Below are 5,793 nucleotides of genomic sequence, written 5' to 3'. Positions count from 1 at the left end.
TTGACTAGTCATAACTAAAAGGGATTTTTATAATTCAATTGGCCAAATATATTGAGTGCACTCTAGATTTATAAATTGTCTTATATGCTTATCTGTGTCTAATTGTTTGGAGGTGTTTGTCCAATTATGTTTTTGATCAAAATGATGTCAAAGATACAAGTAGATTGTTAATTACTACAACCTGGTTTTACAGGTTAAATAAAAATTGTTAAGATAATTAAATACAAACTTTTAGGTTTGGGTACACTCCTGTTGGTAAATAAAGAAGCAGCTGCTCAGAAAACTGTATTCTGGTCTTTGTTCCCTATTAGGAGCCCCAATAATTTTCATAGCCTTATAAAAGATATGCCTTGTTAAATATGCTGTTATAAACTGTTTATATTGTTTATCCTCACAAGGTTGAGTTCTAAATATATTATTATGATATGTTTAGAAACAACAAGTTATTTAAAAAGATCCTTTTGATACCAAGCTACATTACAGGACATAAGATTTCATATAATTATAATAATTATTATTGCTGTTTTTCTGGTGTACAAAATGTATTCATGTTGTCTGACCATGCAGGTCTTTCAACATATTGTTTATGACAATAGCCTTTCGATCCAGGTATTTGCCCTTCTCTTCTGCTCTACCTACTCATGATTGCAGGTACATTTGTAGGTCCATACACTTTCCTAGATGGCATACTATCCAAAGGTAATAACTTAAGTAAGTTTCCTGGGTGTTTTTATTTTTTTTGTATGTATTTTAGAGAAAAATAAATACATTTAACAATGGCTATTTTATACTAAGATATATATCTAAGTTTGTTACAGAGATGTCATCATGATTGTCATGCTAAAATGTTATCATTATTTGTGGCTCCTAATTACAAGTTTTTTCTGTTAATATTCTACAGAAAATCAACTACTTAAACAACCATGATTGATAAAATAGTAGCCCTCTAACTGTATTTTAGGTTCCAGGGTGCTTGCTATCCATATAAAGTTATGATAGTTAAGCTCCTACTGTACTTCTGATGTTACTAATTTTCTCTTCTGGGTGTTCAACCAACAAAGTGCAGAGACCAACACTAAAAGGTGACTGGGCTAAGATTGACAATATTTTGGCTCTGGCCCTCCAAGGTCATCAAAGATCCAAGGTATAAAGGAACCATTTCTACGACATCTTACATGTTTGGTAAGTCACCTAACCTCCTGAACAGGGAGATTGTTGAACACCAGAGGACAAATGTAATTTGTGCTAAAGGAGGGTCACCAAAAAAAAAAAAATCTCCCATACTTTCACTAAAAGCACCATGGTCAAGCAAGGCCATGACCCATCCTAACAGCTGACACTGGGAGATGAGAGGCTGTATGCATTGTTCCAAAATAATGCCTAAAAAGACTTAACTGACCTTGATGGATAGCAAGAGGTTCGTCTTGATTAACACAGGTCTCACTTTAATTTGGTCTTAAACACCCTGCAGAAAAGAATAACTGAAAGAATCAGTCAATAAACAGGCTCTAGTGGTAGACTTTTGAGACCCATCATGCCACCTCCCTATAAAGGGATAAATCTCCAAGTGGTAAACCAGATAACCCAGTCTCTAGGGCTACAACACCTATTTAATACCACCCTCCACTATCTTCCTGTCAATGTCTCAGACTGTTAGATGTTTTTGCCTGTTTACTCCCACTTATTCACTCCAATTCCCATCCCCTTAGATTTTAACCCCTCTGTCTCCAATACTGGCCATTTATCCACAGTTCTGGGACCCTTTGCTATGGGTCTCCCACTCCCTACACAAACCACTAACCTGACATGCACAGGGCAAAAGGACATCACTTGCCTTGCTTACTCCCTCTTTATCTCAGAAGAGCACCCTGTCTGCCTATCTAATGGTCTGTACTTCATATGCAGCCAGGAGACATTCTGATGCCTCGACTGATCTAAAATTTTCTGTTACATAGCTTTTTTCAGCCTCCTTGACCATCTGTATGAAATCCCAGATGTTTAAAAGGATCTTCCCGTAGTTGAAGGTCAACAAGAGGGTGGCCCCCTTCCTGGTCCCCTTCTTGATAAAAGTGGGGTCCTCACTGGCATGGCGATGGTTATAGCATGTATCTTTGCCTCTACACATTTCTATCAGGCATTGTCATAGATATATTTTAAAAAATGAACAAAATAAGCCAATTCCTAAATGCAGTCCAGGACCAGATGAATTCCCTAGCAGCTGTCCTGCTCCAAAATAGACATGCCCTTGACATGCTAACAGCAGCCCAATGGAAAACATGCCAGGCTCTAGGTAAAGAGTGTTATTTTGTTAACCAATCAGGCATAGTCAAGGCAAAGCTTAAAAATTATAACAGTACATCAAAATATTAAAAACAATGGAATAACCCAGACTACTCCTGGCTCCAGCAGATTGTGCCATGGCTACTTCCCTTATTGGGCCTGCTGACCTTCATGTGTCTTCTGGCTATAAAAGGGCCCTGTCTGTTTTGCTCTTCTAATTATTGTAAAATAGATGTGTGAATTCTAGCTTTGGTATTCAAGTTTGCTTATTTGTAAAAAAAAAAAAAAAAATTTACCTTTCAATGGGTTTTTGTCTTCCTTCTGTATCTACAAGCCACCTGGGAGTTAATTTATTTCTGAAACAGTACAAGTTTTTTTGATTTCACTTACTAAGTAAATGGGTCTCTGTATCTCAAGGTTACACATTTTTCTACATTTCATTTAAGGCAGAGATAAAACTCTAGGACTACAGGACATAATAGGCTATTGTTATATCTCAGATGTCACTGGACACCATAAATAATCTCTGTTCTTGACTCTCTTTTGCATCATTCTGGCCATGGTTGCCCCCTGCTTACTCTGATTCCTCCAAAATCAAATTAAAAAAATTTCTAATCAAACTGTCAACCAGCTTATTTTATAGGAACATATTCACTCGTCTCTCCCTTCAGATCATGTGTCACAGATCCCACTGTGGTTCCAGCTCTTCATTGCCCAGCTACAACAGATCTGCACTGGCATTACCCCTTAGGAGAGTCTTGAGATGGAGTGATAGAGCAGATTACAGACCATTTTTACTAGGGAACCTTCCACAATTTCAACTTCCCAGAGCTAACTCTATACACATTTCTCCTTCTCTGCTGGCTCATACCCTCTTCCCCACGAGCCCTGATAGAAATACCAGATTAGGTTTTAATGATGTCATTCCATCCCAAGACTATAAGGCTGGATCAGCAATTTTTGTGTCTATCTCTCAACAATATTTATCCCCAACACAAAAAGATTTAATCTGTCACTTACCCTTTAAGCCACAGAATTGCCTCTATTGTGCTAAATATATGAGCCCCTCCTCAAATTCATCATAGCAGAGACAAAATAATTTACTCCTGGGATATTATAATAACCACACAAAAAAAGTTTGGCCCCTACTTGGCACCTGGGAGATTTAAATCATGTCTGGTTCCCACCCAACTTCCACAATAGATTTTGGTTCCATCTGTTCTGCCATCCAGTCACTTTCCCAGTTACACATGCTCCCTGATTAAAAGGAAGAAGTTAGGCATTTAACTCCTTGGCCGTTCTATTGTTTTTTTTTGTTATAGTCAGGGAAGCCCCACCACCACCACACACACACACACACACACATACACACACACACCCACGCACGCATTCTTTCTTCGCCATTTCAGGCCTGCTCACCATGGTTGTGCTGCCCCTCAAGCTACTATACATGCCTAGATCAGCCCTCACCACTCCATGATCATGCAGTCATTACTCTCCTTGAAGTTCCTAAGCAAGCGGCCCTCCAACTGCCTTGTCGCCCCCACAAGGGTAAGAGATGATAGAGTAGAGATCCCTCCCTTGGCCTCTCATCACCCCACACCTGCCCCTTTTCAGCAGGAAGTAGCTACAGAAGAGGGATTTTTTTTGCCCCTTTTCCAGAGGACATAACAAATAAAACAGTGAGGAATATAAGATAAGTGCCTTGGAATGGCTACCACCATTCTGATAAATAACTTTCTTCACCTTAGTTTCCACTTTCTACCTCATGCGTTACCGGTCATGAGACCGGTGCACAAACAAGGCTTTGTCTGCATAGAAAATAAATGTTCAAGAGTGGCCCTGAGTGGCTGTCTATGCAGCTGATGCCTACACCAGTCACCCAATATATAACCAGGCCCCTTCCTGTTTTCTCTCTCTCTCTCTGCCTCCTAGGCTCCTTAATAAAGATCTCTCATACTAGCTCTATTGGTGTGCAGAGTGATCCTTGGCAGGCACCAGTTTCTTTCAGTGGCACATCCATACAATGTAATACAGCACAATATTATGGAATGGGCTTCTTACATAGGCAGCAACTAGAATGGATCTCAAAAGCATGTTAAGTGAAAGAAGCAAGGTACAATAAATTATTCTAAGAGCCCATTTATGCCACATTCTAGAAAAGGTCAAAGTATGGGGATAAAAAAACAGATCCGTGGTTGTCAAGTGATGGGGTGAGGCAGCCTGAAAGAGCTTTGCGTGTGGTGGAAAGTGTATCATCTTGACCACGGAGGTGATTGCCTAATGCTGTCAAATTTTACAGAGCTATACACAAAAAAGGGTGAATGTTATTATATATCAAATGTATAAAACCAGACTTTTGGAACTCTAAGAAATAGTCTAGAAACAGTAGTATTAATAATATGAATAACATTGATAAACATTAATAATAATCCAGAACTAAAATTTTAGACAAGATCAAAATTGTGAGGTGTACAGCATTTGGAGAGAATGAGAGACCACAGTGACACTAAAGAAGTGTTCTGAAGAAGTGCTATTCCAGCCAGGCATGGCGGCGTGTGCTTGTAATCCCAGCACTTGGGAGGCTGAAGCAGGAGAATCACTGCAAATTTGAGGCCTGAGCTACATAGTGAACTCAAGGCCAACCTGAACTACATAGCAAGACCCTATTTTTTTTTTAAAGAACTATTTAAAGGGTGGTTCACAAACCATTTGTTAATAGTTTGCAATGAGAAGAGGAACTTGCACCAGAATGCAAATCATTTACCTCATAAACAAACTCTTTGGTTTAGGTGACATTATTTTTATAGCAAGATGTTCTTGAAGAAAGAAATGTGTATTGGTTTGTATTCAGATTCAAAGTCCTCACCTCATCCCAGGAAAGAATTTTAAGTAACACGGGGTTAGAGTGCTAGGAGGAAGATAGTGTGTGTGTGTGTGTGTGTGCGTGCGTGCTTGCGTGCGTGCGTGTGTGTGTGCTGGGGATCAAACTCAGGACCTTGTGCTTGATAGGCAGGTGTGGTGCCACTGAGCTACATCCCCAGCCCAAAAATGTGGACAATTTTAATAAATCAGTAGGAATAAATGTTTAATAAGTTTAAGCCTTAAGAATAGCTATCATTTAAAAAGAGTAGAACATATAACTTTTTTAAAAATTTATTAATTTTATTGAGTTTATTGGTACATTTTAGGGATACAGCACAGTTACATTCATTGTTGGGATCTTGTACCTCTACATGGGAAGTCTTGATTCTCATTTTTTCCCCTTACCGCTGCCCTCCCCCCCCATCTACATATAACTTTTAAAGCAACAGAAGAAAATTCTATCCAATGAAAGGCAAGAAAGAAGGGAAAAAGGGAATAAAAATATAATAATTGGAATATATTAAATCTTATAGAAGTAAAATGCTAATAATAACATATTTTCAGGGTCCTTAACTGTTCTAGATGTTTCTCAGAGTGTTTCTTGTTTAGTCCTCATAATAAACCTATGGATTATCATTATCATCCTTA

Source organism: Fukomys damarensis, unplaced genomic scaffold (assembly GCF_012274545.1).
Source record: "Fukomys damarensis isolate Sample0158 unplaced genomic scaffold, DMR_v1.0_HiC HiC_scaffold_33, whole genome shotgun sequence".
Classification (NCBI taxonomy): domain Eukaryota; kingdom Metazoa; phylum Chordata; class Mammalia; order Rodentia; family Bathyergidae; genus Fukomys; species Fukomys damarensis.
This window is presented reverse-complemented; position numbering follows the sequence as displayed.